The following is an 18,185-nucleotide window of genomic DNA, read 5'->3' as shown; positions in this document are numbered from 1 at the left end:
CAAACTTTTGGGTATGAAATGTCAAAATGTCAAAATATATTTTATTGCAAAATATAATTTCGGATTACCGGATGTGGTGTTGTTGTGTTAGGACTACAAAACGAGAAGTGATAATATTAACGAGATTCGTAACAACATTAATTTATTGTATCCAAGCGCAGCGGTCGTTGCCAAGAAAGTCGTTTATCGTCCGTTGGACATCGGCTAGCAACGGGACTTAACCGTCGTGATCAAGAGCTGTCGACAAAAATGCGTTGTGCTCTAGCTCGGCGCCTGGCCTTCGGAAAACCTTCGTCTGTGCCAGAGACAATTACGGATGGCTAATTATGGTCTACTCCCCCTACCCCCTTAAATTTAAAAATCACAAATAAAAAAAAAAGCTTACGTCACAGCAATATTATTAATGTACAGTTACGGCAATTCGACTATAAGAATGTTTCGTTTTTAATCAGTAAAATATCATACACTTGAAGTATGAAGTAATAATTAATGCACTTCTGTTAATCATTTAATCATTCGAAAAGCTGGCTTATTTTAGATTTGCCATTTGTAAAAATCAATCATGTTATGCATGTTGTAGAACTAGTCTTATATCCGGTTTTTCCATTTTGGTACGTCTTTCAATTATGTTATTATCGTCCACTGTTATAATCATAAATTGTATTGTGCATATGATATTTAGTATTCCGACGAACAACATTAAGCCCTCGCAGTCGATACTGTTTTTACAAACCATATTTTTAATTATCTCCTCATTGAAACGATTCCGGGTTCGACGTTCGCTTATAATTTAAATATTTGTAGTTTTTGCATTTTTCGCGAATTTTTTTGGCGCTTAGTTTGCCATGTTATACCAACACATCTCAACAGGTATGCATTATAGTCAGGGGTGGAACTAGGGGGTGGAAGACCGGGACACAACCCCGGGCGTAAAATTTTAGAGTGTGAAATTTTTGTAGTTATTAACAACTAGTTTGATGTTTTTAACTTTGTTAAGCACTGATATTAGGTTCAAAACTCAACAAGTATGATTGTATGTTAATTATTAGAAAAAAGTTATTGCTAAGTGTATTTAATTATTGGTCTACGATAGGGCGTAATCCTAATGTTTTCCTCGAGCGTAAAAATTCCTGGTTCCACCTCTGATTATAGTCCACGCCTGTGAATTAATAATTGAAGTCTAGTGTACGCGAAATGTCACCAGATACCCATCTACCGGATGGCACCGCGACGTGTGCTCACGTGGGTCGTCGGCCGTCAGAGAGCACTGCACGAATAGCAATCGAGTACAATGACGGTTATATATTACGACGGTATACCATGGACAACATTTTTTCGCCGATTTATTAATGCTCATTGAATTTTTATTTGGATTGTTGTAGCAGTATCGAAGGTTTATTTTAAATTGGGAGAGCGGTAATGCTAATAACTGTTAGTAGTTTTCAGTTGGATCATATGAGCGGGGGAAGAGGGTATGCTGCATTATATATTTTGTTTTCTCCTTCGGCTAAAATGTATACACTGTAACCTAAATCTCAAAGAATGCATATTGTAGAAGGCCAAAAGATAACGATTGGAAAATGATCTAATAAATTATAGAAGATATTAAGGGCAAGATATTTTTGTCGTATACGATTTGATTAAGTATAATATTGAGTTACCGATCTCTAAAATATTATAATATCTATAACGAATTAAACATAATAACGTATTATAATATTCATGTTTAGACGAGCTGAGTTACAAGGACGCACATAGGTATTATAATATGAGTAATGAGCGCATTATAAGACAAGTAAAATGTAATGGAACAAAGAATGAAGATTTTTGAAGGTTTTGATCTAAATAACGAAAAATGAAAATGTTGTTACCATAGAATACGTTTTAGTGGAGGTTATAAATCGGTCAACATCGAAAAAAAAAGTGATTGAATAAAGAAATATTGATTTTTTAAATTTTTTTAATAGACAATCACATGACAATGATCACTATGTAAACCGTTTTATCTACAAAATTCTTGTCAGTTTGAATATAACACTATGATGTTATGCAAATGATATACTTAAGTACATGACCATATGATTCTTATATTTTATTCTTATTTTATTTTATTTATATTTTCGATTTTTAAATGTTTAAGTTTATAAATCTAAAAATAATTGTAATACCTATGTTTCTGTAATATTATAAATATAATTATTGACTTAAATAGTAGATACAAATAATTATTTGTTATTTATCTAAAATTAAAACTAGCTCCACTGTGTACAATTTTAATTCATTCATTTGACACTCATGTTTTAAATATAAAATTAAACATTGAATAAAATAATAACATTATCTAGTGAAATGTATTATTTTAAATGTTAAAAAATAGAGTGTGTATCAATAATTTTTAAAATGGAACACTAAATGTTTCGAACAAAAACCTAATCGATGGATATTATTAAAAGTTTTCGATAAAAAGAGTTTGAAATAATATCAGTTTAGATAATTATTTAGTTATTACGGACAAGAATGATTTACGTTTTATTGTTACATTGTACTTATAACTTTACCATAATGACAATTATACAATATAGTCAATACCGCCTACACTTTATTTTGATTTTTTTTAATTTAACTGTTTTAACTCATTATCTATTCGAACGAACTTCGTTCGGGAATCATTTGCGATGTTTTATCGTAACAAAATAAATACGAATAATACAGGAATTTATTACTTGGGATTAGAGCTTACTGGATGTTTTTGTCAAAACATGTTGTAACATTTGTTTAAATCGAAAATGTGGATCATTTAAAAAGTGAAGGTAATTGAAAAAGTAAAATCTGGTTGGTACTCGTTGAAACTTGACGCAATAACATGATAACGGAAGATATAAACACGGTTTTAGATAATATAGCGATGAGCACGAGGGCGAGAAGCGCAGACAGAAAAACGTGATAAGCGTGGGCGAAAACGCGGTCAATTGCGGTAAGCTGGCCATCCGTCATTCTTCCGTTATCGCCTTGTACTCCCGACGAAACAATGGCGTTATCGGGACATGCGTTCGCCAAGGACGCGTGTATTTTAAAATTAACAATGTAAACGTTTCTAGTCATTCCGACCGTCGTCTATTGATTCAAGCGCACGCGTCCTACACCCAATCCGATCGATAATACGATAACGGCCTAGGGCGATCGTCTTGTCCGACTGAATGCAACTCTCGTTTGCAGGAGTCCCGTATCCATAAGCATCTCCACGGCCCGTGGCCGAAGGTTAAGGATTCAGATCGTTTTACCGCGGTAAAAGTGATTTCGAAACGAACAGCAACCCGTAAGACGTATGCGAAAAGCCACCGGAGTAACACGTGGTCCGGGCGCAGTGCACCGACGAGCGAAACGACCAAGTCGGGTGGAATCCGGTACAGATGTCATCGGCATCACCAAAGGATCTGTGATCGGTTCACGCGGAACCGTACTTAAGATTTTCAGGGTCTGGGGCAAATTGATTCTGGGGCACCACGATCATCACAATAATATACGAGTACGATAAAAAAATACTCACCGGATTTGCAAAATGTTGGTATAAATTATTTTCCAAACTTCAACCAATCAAGTTCATTTAAACGTATCGTTACAACGAATTACATTTTCATTAGCTTCTGAACGATATTACCAGTTATCAGATTTCATGAAAATTTCATTTATTTTCGGGTGATTTATAAACAGACGTAAATCTGGAGAGAATTTTGTCATTCTCCACACTCCGGCAATAAACCATTATTAATTACAATTATTAGTAATAACTTATTACTATTCAGAAATCAGAATAATTGAAAATGTAGCCTGAACAGTAGCATTTGATTATAAATTTAAATGATTCATTTCATTTCATAAAGAAAAATAGTTTAGAAATAATACATTAACATCAATAATCTCTATTTAGTAACGCTGAGTATTTCTCATCGATCTGAACTTTAAGGAAGCCCTCTTTAAATTTTCCTGGACCGGGGCCTGGTGTAAAATAGTCCCGTGACACCCTCCCCCTGGTGACGGTCCTGGGTTCACGATCTTTGTCCTCATAACCTCACATCATGTTGTTCGCTACCAGTGGAGGTCCGTTATTCCATTTTTAATCATCGAAAGGGTAAGAAGGACGGTGTGCGCGCGAGAAGTATGTCGCGGTTTAGAATTTTAATACGATGCAGGTGACCCTATAATATTCATACCGCTGCCGTATGTTGTTATTATATAAACTTGTTATTTATTTGGTCGTGATCCACGTGTCAGTGGTGGTAGGGCACACGAGATATGTGTTCCATGCTATGTCCTACGATTAGACAAAGTTCTTTTCAACTGCGGTAGCGTTGGCAGCTTTTTTCTTCATAAATGTACACACTTAGAAAGTGGATTGTTACAGTTGTAACGAACCTGCACGAATATCGGATGAGCTGTTGTTCACTGAAAATACTGTTACGAGTATTATTCCGCGCATTATTTAAATAAATTAAGTGTTGTTTGTTTCTTTTACGTGATCGCTGTTATGTAAATAAACGAGCGTAACATTACAAATTTATGTTTTCCTACATTGTTTTTCTTCATATCATTACTCAATACCGATATTATATTATATATTTTTTTAACTACTCGTATTATTTCAAATTACTTGATGCATTAACGGTAAACGGTTACCAAATGCCTGTTGATTGTATAAGAAATTAAATGAACCGCTGGTATGGTGGTAGAGAGGGATGGATAAATGGAGCATGATACAGGGAAGACAGGCGAGGGGATAGGAATGAAAATTATAGCTATAGGTAAAACTGATTATAATTTGAATTTTTTTTTATTGGTACATTTAAATCGAAAAAAATTCATTTGTTTAAAGGACCACCGAACCGACTTTTTAATTTTTATAAATTTTAAGAATTTATGATACACGTTCAGAAATTTCAAACTATCTCTCCTTTGGCGCCTCCAGATACATTTTATTTTTTCCATCAACAGATTTTACAGCTCTTTAAGATTTAAGATATAGTGACATCTAACCTATTGTATCAAAAGTATACAAAATGTTGACTGCTCTAACTATAGATCAATTAAAAGGTTTAATATAGACATATTTGGTAAACGTCTAATAAAGTAGAAAACCCTACAAGCACGAAAACTTTTGCATCTCTCAGTGACCACTCCAACATCGTCAGTACATCTACATAGACTCAATTTGCATCTCTAGCATTTAAAGCACTTTCGTTATCTTCACCATTGCATCATTTTTAGAAACATTTTCAAGTATTTATTTATGAACCTATGTATTACAACTTAATGTAAATGTATTTATCCATCTATCTTCGAATCACTGGATTACTGATAAAAAATAAAATAAAACGATAAAAAACACAAAAATATATTTTAATTAATTTCGTCATTTCGTGTAGACATGGGCTCTATACATCAAGACAATAGTGTTTATTGTTCATAGGTATAAGGATTTCATACGCCTATATCTAACCACCCCTATTTCCAAAAGTATAATACTATAGTATGACATTTCAGAATGAAATAAATGTCATAATATTTCGGATAGACCATTTATACATAGTTCATTTAAATATCAACAGAGTTATGTAAGTAATATTTGTTGCTTTGCTGAACGACCGTGGACTATACATGCCGATCGTGCGAGAAAGTGCCAACTCCGATTCCCCATTCAAAACGTTTCAAACACCGAATAAAACGAAAAAAAAAAATTATTTGAGACTCGTACACATGTAGTAATAACATAATAACATGTAAAAATTAGATTGCGAATACGTTGAAACGGTTTCGCGTACGTTTAACAGAAGTCTTCGCATGTTCTTATGCAAATATAAAATATGTTCGTGGGCAGGTACGTATGCTCTAGTTTTTTGTTACAATGCTGTCGCTTGTTGTCGCTCGAATTGACGTCGGTTATTTTCACCAATAATAGTATTCGTAACACGCGAGAGTCATAATACGTACATGTTTAATATAACGTTATTATTATACGCGATGTCAATTCTACGATTCCCGGAATTCTACATAATATTGTCATTATATATTTTTTTTTTCTTTTGCATAATATTTAAGTGTGTACGAAAAACGAAACGAACGCAGAAATTATGCACCGTCCTCATTCCGTTCGATTACGGTGGAAAATTAGTTTAGCGAGAAAATAATTCTTGACCGTATAGGTTTTTTCGAGTTTTCAAAATATTCGCTTGGTCGTAATTTTATACAAACCAAACGGTCGCCGAAGGACCTAAATGCACGACCGCTGGATCACACGTGTGCTCCACATTCATCCTCGCCTTTTCAGTAGTGGTTAACCATGCGTTTTCACTTATCTACATATTTTCCAAATATTTTTTTACTTTATCGAATACAACTCGTTCGGAAGACTTGCGGTCGACAACGAAAATCGTTGTACCAATTGGAAGTATAATATAATACAGGCGTGTCGCTCGGATTTGCGCCGTTTCGCGATCGTTTTCTTGCGGTTACTTATCGGTGATTTGTGCAGCACCGAACTATTGATAATACTATCCATTATAGTTAAGTACCCCTTCGTTAACATTCGGTTAACACGAATAATCGAATGACACGAAATGTTTTTCCACTGCCGAGAAAGGCCGTATACATTATTGGTAGAATATTTATGGTTTCACCGGTCAACACGAAACCCGAACAAATTATAGGAAGCCTATTATCGCGTTTTATTGGTTAAAATGAATCGGAAGGAAAAGTTGTTTTTATTTTTGCTTTATTATATGGTTTTTATCTTCCGGTATTTAAGCTAAGCAATTACGTTGACGTGAGTTTAATTCGTTAAAATTCCGTTTATAAACAATTTTTTTTTTTTTAACTCGTTCAATAATTTAGTTTATTCGGTATTAATTCAATCATTCAAATCAACCTCCATAAAAAATGTATTTCTTAAATGTATTATAAAAGTTAATTTCATTTGTTATTATGTATGTTTCCACAAATGGTACATTTCATTTTGTAGATCCGTCAAGTTTGTGTTAACTTAGAGACCGTGCAGCAGGGGTGGTTTGACGTTTTTTATTTGACGATTCAAGGATATATAATGCCACTTATCACGAAATAACGTTTTAAAAACTATGTTTTCGTCATTACGCCACTGTTCTACTGTATATCGACTAACCGTTTTTAAAATTATTTGGTTATGAAATCGTTGTGTACATCGACTATCACGGTTACCAAGTGCATGTTCCAGTTCAATCGAAACAATAACTACCTTAAATGTTTCGGTGATTCAGTGTAACCATTAGATACAATTACGAAAAGTCGTCATCGAATTCGTGTTTTTAGTATCGAGTCGCACAAACGCATTTTTCCACCGAACAATTCACCGCAATACGCCGACTAGTGTTTGGCGTTGGTGCACGTACGCCGTCTCGAATGAACTGAAACACCCTGCCCACTTGGGGGCCGCTATTACTGGTTTTTGAGGTAGCAACAAGAATAACACTTTAAATCGGGCTATTAAGACGAGTTTTGTTTCATTTGTCTCCTCTTCGTATAAAAATTACGTAGAATAATGATTGCAGTCCAACGACAGAAAATCGTAACTCGCTACGTTGAACCCGCGGGGGTCGGTCGAATTGCTCGGTAAAAGCAAACGTAGTAACGTCTTTGTAGAAACACTCGTAACATTTATCGTTACAATACCGTATGATTTTACGTTTACGGGGAAGCGAGAAATTTCTTCGGCGATAATACAGTCGTCCGTAACGCGCCGACGAGGATCAGAAGGCGGGTGTACTGCGGGACGCGAGGGGAATAGGTTGTACCCATGGACACGAGTTCGTTACGACCAGCGTTCAACTCTTCGCGCCGTACACGCGATTAGATTGCGCTTTGAATAATTATCCTGTTTTTCGTTTCCAATTACCATTAATAGTGCCGGACGCACGCGTCGTTTCCATACCCGTAACGTTTGCCGTACGCCAGTTCCACAAAAACGTAGTTATTTTTAGACCTTGGTAAAGCTATCGTTTTGTCTTTTTTATTGTTTTTTATTACCACGTGGTTGTGCAACGTTTGACCGTTTTCTTGTGAATAATAATAATAATAATAATAATAATAATAAAAAAAAAAAAAACCACGCGTACCATGGTAATAATATCGTTTAAAAGCAAAAAATCATCACACGCGCACACACACACGACCGCGCGTAGGTACGTGTGCAACATGCGTGCGCGGGCGATACGCGGACGACGAATAAATGCAATAATGCAGTGCACGAAAAGTGATTTAATGGCGTTTGCGTTTCGTGTGTGGCGCGCAACGTAATTTATACGCGCGTATTATCTACGAATTATTTCCGGCTCGAGATGGCCGGGACGGAGGACGGGGAGGGGTGAGAACGATCGCGTCACCGCGGCCCTAGGAGCACGTTGGCCGTCGGTGGTCGGTTTATCGCGGTAACGGTTGACGCGTGCGGTAATAGCCGCGCTGGGGTTCGAGAGGAAACGCCGTCGCACGACGCCCGGACGAAGATCTTTCGACAACAAACACGTTTTTCGGCCGGAACGGATCGGAGAAAGATCGACGGGTTCACGAGGCGTTTGGATTTCATTTCGGTACGCGCATAGCGCACCGGGATCTCCTACGATCTCCGCGGACCGCGCGCGCGTCCATAATAATGCTGCGCGATGCGATCGCCAACCGTTTCGAAACCCGGCTAGTGAACGGTGCGACGATAACAACGGTGTTGGGAACGGAGAAGACGATTATCGCGGAGAATGGACAGTTTTATCGCCTGCACGGGGCTGTTAGCCGTTACGCGCTCGTAAGCGTGCGCCGCAGTCGCGTTGCCGTTGCGTCATGTGTCGACGGACGAACCCTTTGCGTTTCGATCGGTGTACATATTACTGATCGCTGGTCGCATAACAATAGCAATAACAAAAACAACGCGTAAAGGGTACGGTTACCCTTGCGCGATCGCGAACGCGAACCGCGATCTAAGATCGCGTGCCTTGATCGCGCCGCTGCTGATACAATGGAAAAATTAAACATGGTTGGTTACCCTTGCGCGATCGCGGTCGGCGATTCAAATTTGTCCGCGGCGCGGACGCGAACTGACCGGTCTTCGAGCAGTCAAATCGCGTTCGCGTCGCGATCAATTTGTTATTTCGAAAGAAAATTATGATATGAGTATATGACATTCATTTATAATATATTTACCTTAATGTAACTGCCAATTTTTCCTCTGGTGTTATTGGTTTCCTTATGAAAAAAGTCGGATTTAAGGCTAGGTCGTCTCTTATTAAATTTAAAATAAAATCCAACTGATTACGATTAAAAAATTCTCGACATTTGATTTCATCATTTTTCAAATGACCGTTGATTAGTATTTCATAATAACCTTCCGTACTTCTCTTTGTAAATAATTGATCATGGCCTTTTCTTTTTTCTTCTGACAAATACAAGAGCAAAACGTCATCATCATCTTCTTCTTCAAGAAGAATTTTCAATATATTTACGTCGTCAGATGTATCCATTATATTATAAAAATTCACAGTAAGTTCGTTTACACCGTTCGCTAGAGTACTTCACACATCAAAATATTAAGTACGACTGAATGATGAGATATAAATTACTCTCGATCGCGACGTAAAATCGTTCAGAATAAACCAAGACGATGCGAACGCGATCTTAGTTCGTCGATCGTGTTCGCTGACCGCGTTCGCTGACCGTGTTCGCGATCGCGCAAGGGAAACCGTACCTTAACATATAACAGTCGTTCGAAACGGCCGTTTTTCGCCTCCGTAATGACACACCACCTCATCACGCCGCTATCGTGTTACGGAGCGAAGATAACATTGCAGCGACGGAAAACCGAAGATTTTTTTAACGCTCGAATGCCCTTATTACGTAGCCGTACACAACGATACGGGGTGAGTTCCCGCGAGAAACGTACAAGGTAAGTGGTCGTACATGCAAATGCCGTGACACGAGTACAAACGCACCGGCACGTGAGTTTCGACATGAATATCGAATCCACTACGCGGCGATAATGTTAGATGCACATTACCTACCTACAGGCGAATTGATGAACGGACAGTGTTGTAGTGTACCTGTGCGTTCAATATTTATCGTTCGACTAAAAACCTGATTGGACATTAGACATTGGACACAAAAATAATCGCATTTTAACCGCGCATCAAATACATTTCCTGTTGACGTGAACGTTTCGTTACAAGTTATATTCGTGCAGAAACTCTTTCGTATTTATATATTTGTTTTTCCGTGTCCGAACTTACGTGTTCGTATACCTGTTATTCACTTTGACCCGCTGTATCTCGCGCGGGTACTTACGCATTCGGCCGACGATAGTCCGGCTAAAACAATGAAATGTTAAGTGTAATTTGGTCTTATTTTCGCTTTTTCTACGATTACATAGTCGGTTCTGTGCTCATTCCTAATAGGATGTTGAAGTGTTAACATTTTGAGGCTCGACGTTAGTAAATAATTGAAATCAGCCTTTATATCCCGTGCTGAAATCGGTAAAATTTAATATTATAAACTACACAGAACATGGAAAAGTAATCGATCCCTCGGAAAGAGAAACGAATAACACAGAAATAAGTGTCATTCTTGTAAATCAAATGTTTTATCTCATCGTCTCGTCTTTTTTCTGTCAACAAATCCTAGTTCGCACACGAGAACCCTTCATTAATACCATTTACTTGACCAACGATTGGTACGATTTTTAAAAGCCATAACCAAGGTTTGAAGTACAATGATAATTAAATACGAACAATTTGTTCAGCTAATCGAATTTAAAAACAATCGAGTTTTTAGTTTCTTCCGTAATCCGGATATAACCGTGAAGTACTAAACACAACGGTCCGATTCTCTAGGTCCCTTGAAGATTTAACTCGACTGCATAATCAACCTGACTCACGGTCGTCGGATACAATATGATATAAATTCCTGAGTTCAACTGCATCAAACCAAGAAGGATGCAGCTGTACCTACTGTAAGTTGCACAGTCACGCGACCGACGACGCGTATTTCATGCCCACTTTTTTTTCTACACCATTCTTTTGTTACTTATGATTGCACGCTGTGATGATGGACCGGTTTAATAAGTCGTACAAAACGTCTCAATATCGTCCGCAACAATTGTTTAACAATTGCTTGTGTTCAACAGGTTTTTTTTTTTTAAGTTTTCGACCAGAACTTGAAAAACATATATCTGGTCTAGTTCGGGAAACAATACGCGCACGGACGGATCGACTGCAAGGTTAACCGTCCGCAAGAATAATCATCGCGATCGTCAACACAAAATTGACCATGCGGTCGTTTCAAAGTCCGTAGTAATAATATAACGTAACATGTGTACGACTATAAAATAAATTGGCGAATCGGTATAGTAATTGAATGTTTTTAATCGAGGCTATTTAATGAACGAATTCTTTGGATGATTGCAATTTTCATCAATATAATATTATTAAATAATAAAAGAAATTTTCTCAACATTCGTATACCTATTTTAACATTTTAAACATTTTATTGTGCGTTATTATTTGAGTTAGAATTTCAAAGCTTTAAAAAAAGCACCCAAATTTAGGTGAAAGAGCATTATACATATATTTTTTCTAAGACACCAAAACTTCTAAAACAGGCACTTAAATTTTTACCAAAAAACCAAAAAAAAAAAAAAAAAAAATTAAATTAAAATTTAAACAGACGTAATATAGTTTTGTTATGATGTTATTCTTAATATATACACATAGCGATTAAATATGACAATATTATAAGGTGTTAAAATTATTTTATAATATTGTGAATTATACAAAAAAAAAAAAAAAAATTTAAAAACTTGATGTCGACAGTCAGCAGCTTTTAGATGCGTCATGTTTTAGATTTAGACTAAAAAACCATGAAGAACTAATAACTCTTATTATACCTATTAACCGAATATTGCAATGACCGATTGAACCACGACCATTTGATGACCATTATACGAATAAATACCGCACTTTACAAATATTTAAAATATTCAATTGCGCGTGTCTAGAGCACGTTCTGTAAAAATGTTGTGTAAAAACTTGTGTTATTATTTGTTACTGAAAGTGTAGGAAATACCGAAAGTAGTTAGAACAATAAATCGTAAAACAATGATAATATCGTATTGCAGGTACGGCAGGTATGTTGCACACGTGCGGGGCAATCATTGCGAATCGTAATTGAGTGATTGAAAAACCTGATATGCCGCTCTGTACCATATCAGTGATTGTTGTAGCGTTGCTAATGTGTTGCTAATCGTTTGTGCACGACAATTAATTCGAAAACGAGAAATTTCACGACGAAAAATCACCAGAACTTTCTTCGGTTTGCTCGTGCGCCTTAACGTGTAACAAACGTTTATACCGGACGAGCGAATTAAAATATTTATAAATATATATGTACTGAGCGGATATCGACACGTTTTCAATGCGTACGGCACAATAACGTGATTTCGTTTTGTACTAATTTTTCGTTCGAAAATTCGTTCGCGTTCGAACCATCAACTTGACATTGAAACCAATGGAATATTGTTCGCGCGACGGTTTTTTCTCCGTTCGAATAGTTCGTTAAAACGTACAGAGAAAAAAATTTTATACACATAATAGTACGCGTTACGATTGTCAAGTGACCGACGGATGCACTACGGATCCTCGTGACCTCACCGCAACGGTATTGACCCGCACGTCCGACATTCAAAACATAAGTCACCGCACAAGTTCTCGTCGGTAATGCGCACTCTTGTAAATGTGTACGCATGAATTATTTTTTTCGTAATCATTTTTTTTCTTTTTTACTTTTATAATTTTTTAACTCGTTATTATCGTAGGAATGCGTGGAACGTTATTTTGATGTTTGCACTTATAAGCGATACTCTCTCCCGATCTAACAATTATTCCGAACGAAAAGTATGGATTGAAGTTCGCGATTGCTTTTCTAACGATTTTAATTATTACCACAGTCGTTACATAGTATGCAAGCCTGAGATTTTTTCTATTTTTTTATTTAATTACTATTGTTCCTTCGCAAAATGTTTTCACAATGTTACGAACTTCACAAACGTATACGTTTAAAATATTGATTATAAATGGTTTTAAGCATTAAGAAATATCTGAACAATATGAAATAATGACAATAATAATAATAATCATATGGGCGTGGTTAGACTAAGTCTGGTTTGGATGTTTTGTTGTCGATTTTCGAAAGAAGTGAGCTTTTTCGTTAAGTACTCGTATTTTGTAAGGTTTAAAAATCGATTTATCATCCATGTTGTCACTGTGTAACTGTTTATTTCGCATGAGCCGAGGAGACTTTAGTACTGCTCTCAGGAATTCGTTTTGGAGAATTTTTAGTTTCATGCTTTTCGTTTGGAAAGCATCATGATGTGGGGGCACGCGTAGAAATTCGTTGTCATGCTAGTGCGCGCTCGTGAATTATTGGTTTCGCGACGCATTCTAATAATATCCGGTCGCCAAAACGCGTTTCAAAGCGGTGAACGTTCGTAATCCGGGGCGTTAAATCGATTGGATACGTGAACGGCATCAGGTTCGCCGGTATTCCGGGAAAACTTTTGAAAGTGGGAAAGACGACGAAATGCCGTCGGTGGTGCCGTTTACAAATACAGGGGTACGTGCAACGAGCAACAAGTCGTACACGCGATGTGACGTTTGCGGTGTTCGCGTATCGGTTTTGATCGGTTCTTCGAGAAGACGTTTTCAACGCGTTCCCACGCGTTCACCCGCTGCAATAGTGTGATCATCGATCGTATTAGAAAACGCACTGAACGGCATTTCATTATTTCTTCGACATTAAGAATCGAACACTCGTAAGAATATACTTCCCGTTCGAAAACGGTACGACGATTGCCTTGGAAGAGTGTCGTGCGAAACTTGAGTTTTTTACATTCGAGCGTTTCATTCATCCGAACCATATTTTGACATTACTGTGTTGTTCAAAAAAAAAGAATGTTCAACACGGAATATGAATCATATACGTGTACAATAAAATAGTGATACGAGTAGTCAGTTAAATCGTGTCGATATATTTTGCAATATTCATTAACCCTAACCGTCTCAATACTATTGCCCGATATTCGGTCAACAATTTTCACTCGTCGTGCTTATATTTATTTAATATAATTTTCCATAAGCATAACTCTATTTTTCTTTTTTTTTTTGCTTCGATTTGATTAACTTTTGGATCTTAGTTTTCTATCTTCGTTTCTCGCAACAATTGAACGCATCGAAACATGAGCGTTCTTCTGTTTTGTCGGGCATAATGTCTTTGTACTCGTGCGAATACAACATTTTTTTCATCACAATTTTCGTAGAATGTCCGATTTTCGGGAAGACCGACCGTCTTGACGGATCGTCGCGCATTGACCACCCACGTCGGTGCGTGTATCACTCCGCGCTTAAACCTCGGTCGAAAAGCGGTACACCGCGGTGCGTTGTTGCTGCGTTATCTCGTTGTGAAAACACAGCTAATATATATGAAAAAAAAATTGATTAGTTTTCGATCAATTAAAGTTTCATACAGGTTTCAAGCACTTTAAGTATCAGGTAATTTTGCTGATATTTTTAAACTCGAAGGACCTTCGACGATCCGACAAAAAGTTTTTGTAGACTGAAAATGACCTTAATCAACAGTAATGATTAATAATTTATAAAATTATATGGACAATTTTTCAATATTATACTTATAATTTATAAAATATATGCTACTTAATGTAGAAACAATCGATATTTGCAAAAATATGCAAAATAAGTTTGCATACTTCCAATCGGGATCTCACGAATCGAGTTGATGTCATATTAGGGTGTATAATTGTGATTGCGCGAAAAATTTATGCCGAGTCATAAACATCCGAGCTCTAGTGATAAGATTCCGCGATAACCGCCGCCGCCGTACCGTTTAGAATACGGTTTATTGTTCGGGAAATGAAACGTTCCTCGACCGACGATGACGACGGGCTTGCGCGTCAACCCGGACGGTACCGCGGCGATGACGTCGCGTTCGGCTGTCGAAGGGTTTCGGGAAATCTCGCAAAAACCCGTGTGATCCGCGTCATTTCCTCGATCCGTCATCGGCCGGTTCGCCGTAACCGCAGCCGGACGCGCACGTGTACAATTTTGCGAAGAACACGTTTATTTGGTCGGCTGCCGAACCTGTATGCGATCCGTAACCAAATCGAATTCACGTCCACAACGGGTTCGAATGTACGTTCATAGTACACGATTCGTGTACTTGTTGTACACGCCAAAATTCTTCTTTTCGATCATCGCCGTGGTGAATATCAATATTTTGCCGCAATCCACGACCGAGAGTGACCGGTGTGACCGCACACGCGATCGTTTCGATGAACGTTGACGTCGGACACGGTTTCCGGAAACAACACGACGTGCAATCCGACGTGAACGATAGCCGATGAGCAAATATGTTCGCACGTGTCGCGCTACAACAGTATTTTTAAAAGCACCTATCAAAGTGTCGCGAGGAATGCGCGATCCCATCGTCGGTACTTGACGATGTCGGATCCACGGAAAAAAGTAGTTCCTCGGGATCCGGAAACGGATTTGAAAGATTTACACCTTTTGGGAGCATTCGGGCACTTTTTCAGCGCATTTTTACCGTTTACACGGCCTCGGCCCAAACGTTGTGCTGTTTTATCCGTGATCGCGACGAACAATGATTGTAGCAATCGCCACAGAACCTCTACACTGCGAGAGCATCATCGGTTTAAATTATTATTATTAACATCATAATCGTTGTCTAATACCACGTGGTGCACATTTCGGTGACCACACTCGGCGTTACACGAATAACGTCCCTTACTTGTGCGATGGAGAGATGGCCACCACCATGACGGACACGTCGCGTTCCGTAAACCGTACGTTTTGTTACGGAATCTCGTGATCACGATAAACTTTTCGATTGGTTTTTATTGTTCCGTTTTTTTTTTCTTCAAATCCGTCCGCTTTTTACGACGCAACTACTACGTAAAACATTCGCGTTGCGTCCGTCGATCGTGTGACGGATTACGACGCGAACGGTTCGTTTTGTCGAACACTTGAGACGGATGAACACAGTTACGCGGGTGTGTATCGTACAAATACAACACTCGTATCGTAAACGAAATAAAAAAAACCGATGACGTCGTGGAGAACAAGCCGTGTACGCTGTAAACGTTTTATTGTTATTTATTTATTTTTCGTTTCTCATTCGCCGCTGTAGCGTTTTCACATCACGCGCGAGGGGACCATTTGCCGCGTACTAACTAGCACTATTATTATTATTATTGTTATAATGATTATTATGCAAGACCCCGCGAGTGACGCAGTACGTGCGGTTTGTGAATCGTTGCCGACGGGGTGGACCGCGACGGGGCGTCCGGATCAACAACTAAGTCGTCGTCGTCCGAACGGGTTCCGATCGAAATCGTACTTTACGTGGTTTACGTTTTTATTGTGTCAACTGCACAACTGGAACACCGAGCGCAGCACACGGGCTACTTTATTTATTGCCTCGTGCACGCACGGTAATATACCGCGCACGCCGTATGAGACGGTTGTTTTATGTAAGTCTCCAAACACTTCTCGATTTCTTTTTTTTTGTTTTAGCGTTATAACTTTTTTTTTTTTTTTATACAACTCAGATTTATAAATTTGGTACCGTTGGATGCGCTCTGAACGTACGAAACTAGATGTGAAAGAGAATTCCACTTTTGTCCGATAATTTACGATTTTAGAGAGTTTTTCGTTTTTTATAAATTTTGTGATGACGTCATTATTATTCGAATTATTTAGATTCCTCAATGTTATTTACCGAATCGGTTCGAACATAATAATACGCATAGGCGTGCAAACGGGGGGGGGGGGGGGGGATGTCGGGTGTACCCGGGCTCTCCGTGAAACGTTGTAGAAGGGGTCCTACATTCGACAGGCCTCGGAGTAAGGATCTCGTATTTTAACCGATGTTGCTCGAATTAAATTAAGTTTATTCGGCTCGTAACGAAATAAATAGAACTAAAGTTTCCAAACGTTAGTGCAAAAACTTATTATGATAGTATAACAGCTAAATTTTACTACAAAAATACGTATCATAAATATTTTAAGCTACTCGAGAAATAAAAATATACGAGATTCAAGGAAAACGTATTCATCCGGGACCTGTGTAACACAATATTGAATAATAAAATTAAAGTTATTTGATTAACTATACGTTATAGCTCATTAAATATACCTTTTACACGTTTCGTTAAGGTAGGACCCAAAGTTATTTATTAGGCACTCTCCGAAATACAGGTCTGCGCACGCCTACGCGTGTACGATGGTCGATCATAACGGCGTGGAACATCAGTCGACGCATCTTATCGCGAACGACTTGAAATCCGAACAATAACAAGTACGTCTCCGCCCGTCATTCGGACCATCATTTGTTCAACGCTGCGATCCGGTGCGCATACCCACACTTGAATTAAAATATTTTATGTTCGAGTAATAAAGCTAAGCAATAAGCTCATTTGATAATCGCGTGTGTTTTACGAGATTGACGAGCCCTCCGGGTCCCGCGACCCGGGCTAAGATCGGGGAAATTTTAGAGTGTCCAGTGCGATAACCCGGCCGTACCGCGGGGATTCCACTAGATTCAACTGTTTGGGCGGACGTTCGCCGACCGGATAGTGTCGCACGCCACTGTACGACGACGACGTATGTTGCGGCACGTTGCGTTCGTTGTACCACGGAGGCTGTGGTACACGCAACGTTATACGAAACAACATACGAGTACGAATGGATTCCGTCGAAAAGTACGACGATAACGAAAACAGTACGATTGCGAAACGACATTATCGTCGTTGTCGTTGTAACTATCAAACACGTCGACAGGAACGTCTCCTTTGCCGCGGAATGCGGTCCTTTTTGGCACCTACGGCGTCGCTGGCGCAGTTATCGCGTCGCATCGGACTCGTATAACGTTACAACTCGCACCGCGTACACGTGACAACATCGTTTTCGGAGACCGCGGACTGCGATCGCGTTCCGACGGCGATGGGTCCGTTGCATATACGTAGTATATAAACGTACATCAAGCACGTAATACAATGCACATGATGCCCGTGACAACGTAATAATAGATCACTG

The sequence above is a fragment of the Sipha flava genome, unplaced genomic scaffold, assembly GCF_003268045.1.
Source record: "Sipha flava isolate LNK unplaced genomic scaffold, YSA_version1 43_pilon_pilon, whole genome shotgun sequence".
NCBI lineage: Eukaryota > Metazoa > Arthropoda > Insecta > Hemiptera > Aphididae > Sipha > Sipha flava.
This window is presented reverse-complemented; position numbering follows the sequence as displayed.